Here is a 9,702-nt window from a genome sequence, read left to right on the forward strand (position 1 = left end):
TATAAAGAAATACACTCAAAAACATTATAGAAAAATCAAAAATTTAGAATTCTAAAAAATATTCATGTAACCCACAGGAAGGCAAGGAAAAGAGGACAAAGAAATGAAAAAGGACACATAGAAAATTTTAAAATAAATAAAATGACAGTGTTAAGACCTAAAATATCAATAATTCCACTAAATGTAAATGGTACAAATATATCAATTGAAAGACCTGGCACAGTGTATTTTTAAAATGACCCAACTATGTGCTGTATACATGAAACTCACCTCAAATATAATTGTATAGGTAAATTGGAAGTAAAAGGATGGAAAACAATATACTATGCAAACAATAATCAAAAGAAAACAGTAGTAGTTATAGTAACATCAGGTAAATTAGATTTCAGAGCAAGAAAATTACCAGGGACAAAGAGAAACATTGCCTAATAGTAAAAGGGTCAATTAACCAAGACATAATTCTAAATGTATATATCAAATAACAGGGCTAGAAAACACATGAAGCAAAAATGGATAGAGCTGCAAGGAAAAATAGACAAATCTACAATTACAGTTGAAATTTCAACACTGCTTTCTCAACAATTGACAGAATAACTAGACAGAAAATCAACAAGTATACAGAAGAATTCAACAACATTATCAACCAATATAATCTAATCAACATTTATAGAACAATCTATCCAGCAACAGTAGAATATAGATTCTTTTCAAGCACCCATGGAACATTTACCAAGATGGACCATATCCTGGGCCACATAACAAACTTCAACAAATTAAAAAGAATTGAAATTATAGGCTGGGCATGGTGGCTCATCCCTGTAATCCCAGCACTTTAGGAGGCTTAGGTGGGTGAATCACTTGAGCTCAGGAGTTTGAGACTAGTGTGGGCAACAGGGCAAAACCCCATCTCTACAAAAAAAAAAAAAAATACAAAAAATAGCTGGGCATTGTGGCATGCACCTGTAGTTCCAGCTACTCATGAGGCTGAGGTGGAAGGATCACCTGAGCCCCGTGGTCAAGGCAGCAGTGAGCTGCGATTGCACCACTGTACTGCAGCCTGGGTGACAGACTGAGACCCTATCTCGAAAAAAAAAAAAGCATTGAAATTATCAAGAGTATGTACTCTCTGACCACAATGAAGTCAAACTAGAAATCAATAACAAAAAGATACCAATAAAATCTACAAACTACATAAACTACTTAAAAACTAAAAACTACATAAAAACGAAACAACATACTTTTAAATATCTCATGAGCCAAAAAGAAGTCTCAAGAGAAATTTTTAAAACTAAATTTAGGCCAGGCACAGTGGTTCACGCCTGTAATCCCAGCACTTTGGGAGGCCAAGGTGGTCAGATTGCTTGAAGCCAGGAGCTCGAGACCAGCCTGGCCAACATGGCAAAATCCTGTCTCTACTAAAAATACAAAAATTAGCCAGGCGTCGTGGCTCATGCTTGTAATCCTGGCTTCTTGGGAGGCTGAGGCACAAGAATTGCTTGAACCCAGGAGAAGGAGGTTGCAGTGAATCGAGATTGTGCCACCGCACTCCAGCCTGGGTTACAGAGCAAGACTGCATGTCAAAAAAAAAAAAAAAAAAAAAAGAAGAAAGAAGAAAGAAGGAATAAGGAAGAAGGAAGAAGAAGAAAATCCAACATTGGCCGGGCGCGGTGGCTCACGCCTGTAATCCCAGCACTTTGGGAGGCCGAGGCGGGTGGATCACGAGGTCAGGAGATCGAGACCATCCTGGCTAACACGGTGAAACCCCGTCTCTACTAAAAATACTAAAAATTAGCCGGGCGTGGTGGCGGGCGCCTGTAGTCCCAGCTACTCGGGAGGCTGAGGCAGGAGAATGGCGTGAACCCAGGAGGCGGAGCTTGCAGTGAGCCGAGATCGCGCCACTGCACTCCAGCCTGGGCGACAGAGCGAGACTCCGTCTCAAAAAAAAAAAAAAAAAAAAAAAAAAAGAAAATCCAACATAACAAAAATTTGTGGGATGCAGCCTAATCAGTGCTGAGAGGAAAATAAATAGCAAATATTTTACTTTAGAAAAGAGGGAAAGTCTCAAATCAATAATCTAAGCTTTAGTCTTAAGAAAATTAAGAAACAACAAAAATTAAAAACAGAAAAACAAAATATAAATGAAACAAAAAGCTGCTTTTTAAGAAAGATCAATAAAATTGACAAACCTCTACCAAGACTGACAAAGAAAAAAAAAGACAAGACACAAACTCAATATCAATAATAAAACGGAATATCACCATAGACCTTGCAGACATCAAAATAATAATAAAAGGAATATTATGATCAACTCTTCACACACAAATTTGATAACTCAGATTAAATGGACACATTTATTGATGATCACAAACTTACTACCATTTCCTCAATATGAAATAATCTGAGTAGCCTTATTACTATTAAAGATACTGAATTTGTAACTTTAAAATTCTAAAAAAGAAATCTTCAGGTCCAAATAGTATCACTATAGAATTCTACCAAGCATTTAAAGAATAATTAACACCAATTATACACTATCTCTTACAGAAAATAGGAGACAACATTTCCCAACTCATTTTATGAGGCCAGTTGATATGGTTTGACCTGTTTCCCCACCCAAATCTCATGTCCCATTGTAATCTCCAAAATTGGAGGTGGGGCCTGGTGGGAGGTGATTTGATCATGGAGGCAGATTTCTCATGAATGAATGGTTTAGTACCATCCACTTGGTCTGTCCTTGTGACAGTGAGTGAGTTCTCATGAGATCTGGTTGTTTAAAAGTGTGTAGCACCTCACCCCCCCCCCCCCCACCCTCTTGCTCCTACTTTGGCCACGTGACAGGCCTGCTCCCACTTCGCCTTCCACCATGATTGTAAGTTTCCTGAGGTCTTCCCAGAAGCTGAGCAGATGCAACATGATGCTTCCTGCACAGCCTGCAGAAATGTGAGCCAATTAAACCTGTATTCTTTATAAATTACCTAGTCTCGAGTATTTCTTTAAAGCAGTGTGCAAAGAGACTAATAAACTAGTATTACCCTAATACCAAAACCAAACACAGTACAAAAAAGAAAGAAAACTACAGACTAATATATTTCATGAATTTAGACACAAAAACTGTCAACAAGTTAATAGCAAATTGAATCCAACAAAGTGTTAAAATAATTACACATCATCATCAAGTGGAATACCAGGAATGCAAACTTTGTTCAATATTTGAAAAAAATCAATGTAACCCACTATATTAGCAGGCTAAAGAAAGTGACATGATTATATCAATTGATACAGAGAAAGCATTTGACAAAATCCAACACCCATTTATGATAAACAAGGAAAAAAACCCTGAGCAAACTAGGAATAGAAGAACTTCTTCAACATCTGTAAAAAACCCACAGTCAATATCTCCCTAAAATCAGGAAGAAGATAAAGATGTTGGCTCTTACCACTCTGACTCATCACAGTACTAGAAGTCTTACCCAGCATGATAAGGCAAGAAAAGGAAAAGAAAGGCATATAGATCAGAAAAGAAAAAATAAAATTGTCATTTACCAGTGACATGATAAAAATGTTCTATGTAGAAATTTCAAGGAATATTCAAAATTAACTCCCAGAATTAATAAGTAAGATCAGTAAGGTAATGGGATGCAAGATCAACATATTAAAATAAATCATATTTCTATATACTAACAAGAACACATGGAAATTGAAACAGACTATTATAATTGCTTCCAAAATTGAAATATTTAGGAATAGGTCTAAAAAAACATGACAGGACCAGCATGCTGAAGTGAAAGAAATCAAAGACCTATATAATGGACAGACCATGTTAATTAATTAGAAACTCAGCATCATAAAGATGTCAATTCTCCCCCAAACTGATACACTGTATAGATTTAATGCAATTTTTATCAAAACTCCAGGATTCTTTTTGTAAACATAGACAACTTTATTCTAAAATTTACGGCTGGGTGCGGTGGCTCATGCCTGTAATCCTAGCACTTTGGGAGGCTGAGGTGGGTGGATCACCTGGAAGAAAATACAAAATCCAGAAATAAACTCCCACAAATATGCCAGCTGGATCCTTAGAAAGGTATAAGAACAATTCAACAAAGGAAGGGTAGCTTTCTCAACAAATGGTTCTCTAAAAATTGGCATAAGCAAAAAGAAAAAGAGGAGGGGGAAGGGAGAAGGGGAAGAAAAGATATTCATCATCCCTAATCATTATAAAAGTATAAATCCAGACCGTGGTGAGATATCACTGCACTCCTATTGCACTGCTAAATTAAAAAACAATAGTTGTTAACAGGGCCTGGGGGAAGGGGTAACAGGGAGTTATTGTTTTAATGGGTACAAGTTTCAGTTGGGATGATGAAAACATTCTGAAGAATGGGTAGTGGTGACGGTTGCACAAAAGAGTGAAAATAATGCCACTGACCTGTATGCTCAGAAATGGCTGAAATTGTAAATTTTATGTTTTGAATTTTTAATGACAATACCAAATGCTGACAGTACTAGGTACCAAAGATGTGGAGAAACTGTGCTGGTGGGAATGTAAAATGGTAAAATCAGACTGGAAAATAGTTTGTCCATTTCTTCACAAACTAAACATAACTTGTCATAGAACTTACTGAACTCCTTGACATCTATCCCAGAAAAATGAAAACTGTGTCCACACAAAAACATGTATACAACTATTCAGAGCAACTTCATTTGCAATAACCAAAAAGTAGAGGCAACTAAAATGTCCTTCAATAGGTGAATAGTTAAATCCACTGTGGTACAGCCATACCATAGAATACTACACAGCAATAAAAATGAACTAACTACTGATACACACTACAATTAGGATGGACCTCAAGGACATTACACTCAGTGAAACAAAATCCAGTCAAATACCGGAGAGTTCCATTTATATAGCATTCTCCAAATGACAAAATTATAGAGCACAGATTAGTGGTTGCCAGGGGTTAGGGGTGGTGGGGAGAAGGGAGTTCATGTGACAATGAACAGCTATGTGTTGGATGTGGTAATGGAATAGTTTTGTGTCTTGATTATGAAGGTTGTTACAGATATTCATGTGTCTGATGAACTGGCATAGAACTATACACACACAGTGCACCAATCATATGCTATCGTTACCTATGATGTAACCATTGAGGGAAATTGGGTAATGGGTATATGGGACTTCTCAGTACTATTTTTTTTTTTTTTTTTTGAGACAGAGTCTCACTCTGTTGCCCAGGCTGGAGCACAGTAGTGCAATCTCAGCTCACGGCAACCTCCATCTCCCAGGTTCAAACAATTCCCTGCCTCAGCCTCCTGAGTAGCTGGGATTACAGGCACCCGCCACCACGCCCGGCTAATTTTTGTATTTTTTTAGTAGAGACTGGGTTTCACTATCATGGCCAGGCTGGTCTTGAACTCCTGACCTTGTGATCCACCCGCCTCGGCCTCCCAAAGTGCTGGGATTACAGGTGTGAGCCACCACGCCCAGCCAGTACTATTTTTATAACTTCCTATGACTATATAATTATCTCAAAATAAAAAAGTTAAAAAATTAACTGTATACATTTGAGATGAAAAATTTCCTAAGCTCTCTTTCCCATTCAGAACCAATGGAAAGGAATGTTTCCCTGAGGACATGGAATTATACACACAGATATCTGAGCTAAGTGGTCACAGAGTGGGGCCCACAGAATGGTCCCACCATCTGTTCTGCTCGTGCTGTGCTGCTCTCTTTAGCTCAGCCATCTCTTCTTCAGTGATAGAGCTCAGGGCCAAGTGACCATGATAGGCCCCACCCACAGCAGCAAAAGGCCAGGAGGCCTGGCTGGGTTCCCAGTAGCACAGGCACTGGGAGGGCTGCACACACACTCCTGCTTCACAGGGAAACTGTTGTTTCTTGGTAACTGAAGGGATTGCAGAGGCAGGATTGCCTAGAGGTTAGGAGCATGGCTGTGGAGTCAAATGGCCTGGTGTGATTCCTGACACTGCCACCAACAGCTGTGTGCCTTTGGCCAGATGACAACTGCCCTGTGTCACTGCCCCCTCGGAGTTGTTGTAGGGAGTATATTGGTGGACCTGAAGGACTGGTGACCAGACTTTCTGGGAAAGTGTTCCCCAGATTCCACCTGGCTCAGAGATATGGATTTCACAGACTTTAGCATCTACCATAAGGCCAGCACCATGCTAGACATTTCTTTTTCAAGGTACTCCCTTCGGCAAACCCACTTGAGTTCCATTCTTCAGATAAAGAGCCAAGATGCACTGAAATTACATGATCTTCTCAGAGACTCCCACCCAAAGAGAGGCACAGCTGGGCTGAACTCCCATCTCCCTCTGATGGGCGAGCCCAGCTCCTTCCCCCTGCAGGGACCCCTTAGAGCAGGGCCTCCTCACCATCACTGAGCAAACCTGCATAAGTGGCAGTGAACAAAACTGACACCTGAATCATGCACCTCAACTACAACACCTACATTTGAAAGGAAACCTTCCTTGCCCCCCTTGGAGGAAGTGAGCTCAGTTTTGGGAGAGGCTGTGGTGTGTATCAAGCACCACTCTCAGTAAAGCTACAGTGGTAGCCATGGTAGGAGTGATTTTTAATATTTCACATACAAAAAAAAACCTGCTTTAAGAATTGAGAACCAGGAAAAATTGTTCTTCCACATGAATGGCTGTGCTTCCTTCTCTCAGGGACTGTGGGTGGCTTACCCATGGACTCATTTGAACTGGAAGCCAGTGTCATCCCTGTAAACATGTTAGTCTCCTGTGAGACTGTTTTCACAACCTTTTAAAATTATGATTTTTATTTCCATTATAACAAGTTATCAGTTGCGTGAATCTTAATCAAAGGTGCCTCTAATTCTTTAAATTAGGCCCAGCAACAACAGAAGAAAAAATCCTCTTAGCCTAGCATTCTGGAGACAGAATTATATATGTTTATTTGTATCAAGTTTTTTCTGTTATTCCTTCCAATTCAAAAACAAAATATTAAAAGGAAGTTTTAGATAAACGGAATCATGAACCCACAACAGGAATATATTCATTTTAATATATTCTCCTCCATCATTATCCACTTGCATGAATATTTACTTAAATAATTGTGAGCAAATTTAAAATACCAATTTAGAATCTACTTGATATCATTTAATTATAAATGTTACATTTTAAATTTCACATGGGTTCCCAATCATGATTTTTAAGTTTTCTCATATTTCACAAAGTTCGACATCTCACATTTACAAATTAACTGATTGGCTCTGCATAGTCACTATACAGCTTACAGCGCTCAGTCCCTGTCCCTGGCTTACATCCTTGAGGTTCCCATGAACACAAAACGTGCCTCTGGAAGAGTCAGGGTACCAAGTCTGTCATTTTGCTTCTCTGTATAAATGGAACCATAAATTTGTCCCAAAGCTACTTTGTAGTGGAAGCATAATTTGTTACCCTTTTGCACTCTCTGCAGTGACTCCCTCCAGGGACTGTATCAGGGCCAGTGGGTGTGACACAATAATTGTACCCCAGTGCGGGTTGAGATTGCCCACCTGAGCCCCATATCTCTGGAGCCAGACAGAAGTCAGTCATGCCCTGCTTGCACTGGGGACAGTTGAGTCCCCCAGCCTGAGCCAGGGACAACAGGCTGACTTCTGTGGTCCTTCCTTATTTCTCTTAAAAATCTCTCTTTCATGTTTCCTCTCTTTGGTGTTTCCCTCTGTCACCATTTTAAAAAAATGTATCTTCTGTGTTCTTTCCCTATTTTTAGTCAGCATTCTCTTTACTTCATTTCTTTGAACACATTTTGTATTTTGTATTTTTTTTTTTTTTTTTTTTTGAGACAGGGTCTTATTCTGTTGCCAGGCTGGAGTGCAGTGGCGTGATCATGGCTCACAGCAGCCTCCACCTCCTGGGCTCAAGCAATTCTCATGCTTCAGCCTCCTGAGTGGCTGGGACTACAGGACCATGTTTTATTCAGTTGTTTAGCATTTTAAACTCAAGGCTAAAAATATATCCACTTTCATTCTTCTCCTAATCATTCCAAGTTTTCCCAATTCCCTCTTCTCTTTGAGCCATTAGAGCATAACAGCTAAGAGCACTGGCTCTGGGGCTGACTGCTGGGGTTCAAACCCGGTGCCATTTCCCAGGCGTGTCACTGTGGGCAAGTCACCTAACCTCTGTATGTGTTGGCTCCAACCTATGTGTTCTAAAACTGGTGCCTGGGATTGGTTTTAATCAGGTGTGGCAAAGCGTGCAGACACAGCAATGATTGTCATAAAGGAAGAAGTTTATACTCACAGATCCCCATAAACAAGAGGCCTGGCTCCCCACGCAGGGCCACATGGAGAGCACCAAGGGCAGTCAGGAGGCAGAAGGGGCGGGACAGCATAGGCCTGAGCCTTTGTTGTGTTTTCTGTAAGAAACGCAGAGGGCAGAACAGGGTAAGCCTTTTAGAATGGGCTAGTTTAAATGGTTCTGGATGGCTTTGAGGCATAGGGGCTGTCTCCAGTTGTCTGGTACCTGGCCCTGGGTTGATTTAGGGCAGGAGGAATATTAACTTGCTCTGTGAGAGTTTGGTAAAGGAGATGATTGTGGGTGTGGGCTGTAGCTTGGTTCGTTTGCATAAAAGGCACTCTCCTTTGCTATCTGGCTAGGCCTGGGAAGGAGAGTCTCTCCCCAGTCAGCAAGATCACAAATGCCAGAGCATCAAGAATACAGAAAATTAAAAATATATAGAGAATACAACTGGCCCTGTGATGGAAGCCAGACAAATTCAGAATCTAAGAGAACACGGAGCACCCTGGCAAGGTGGCCAGTAATAGGACTTACCTCATCTAGCCGTTGTGAGGATTAAATAGATGAGCCCGTGTAAATTGTTTAGACGGGTGCCTTGCCTGCAGAAGGCGCCATGAAAGGTTTGCTGTTACTTCTCCCCTTGCTACGCCCCCTTTACTTCCCATGCTGTGTCGTCCCTCCCTCTCTGTCCTACTCTCAGGCTGCCCAACTCCTTATGGATCCCTCTTCTCAGGTTTCCCCAGCTGCCTGCTTTAATCTACTTTCTCCTAGACAATGTCCGCACCATTCTCTCACCTGCATCTTATCTTTTGCTTAGACTATTACGGAGTTACCATTTCACGTCTCTCAAATTTTACATCTCTTAACTCTTGTGACATTTAGATTTGTCTTTATCTATTGTTGCAATGTGTCTTTCTCTGACGCTTTTCTGGTAGCACCCCCCCGCCACCGCCCCCGAACACACCTTCCTGTTCCTCTATTTTTTTTTTTTTTTTTTTGAGATGGAATCTCACACTGTCGCCCAGGCTGGAGTGCAGTAGCGCAATCTCAGCTCACTGCAACCTCCACCTCCCAGCTTCAAGCAATTCTTCTTCCTCAGCCTCCCAAGTAGCTGGGATTACAGGCACCCGCCACCACGCCCAGCTAATCTGTTGTATTTTTAGTAGAGACAGGGTTTCACTATGTTGGCCAAGCTGGTCTCAAACTCCTGACCTGGTGATCCACCCGCCTCGGCCTCCCCAAGTGCTGGGATTACAGGCATGAGCCACTGTGCCTGGCCTCTGTTCCTCTATTTCAAATTCATTCATTCACTCATTCAGCAATTTGCTTCAGTTTCCTTATGTTTGCCTCTTTCTCATCTGTCCTCTTTTCCATTTTATTCCTATTCTGTCTCACAGTCCACTTACAGTTATATTTCCT

Source organism: Gorilla gorilla, chromosome 2, assembly GCF_029281585.2.
Source record: "Gorilla gorilla gorilla isolate KB3781 chromosome 2, NHGRI_mGorGor1-v2.1_pri, whole genome shotgun sequence".
Classification (NCBI taxonomy): Eukaryota; Metazoa; Chordata; class Mammalia; order Primates; family Hominidae; genus Gorilla; species Gorilla gorilla.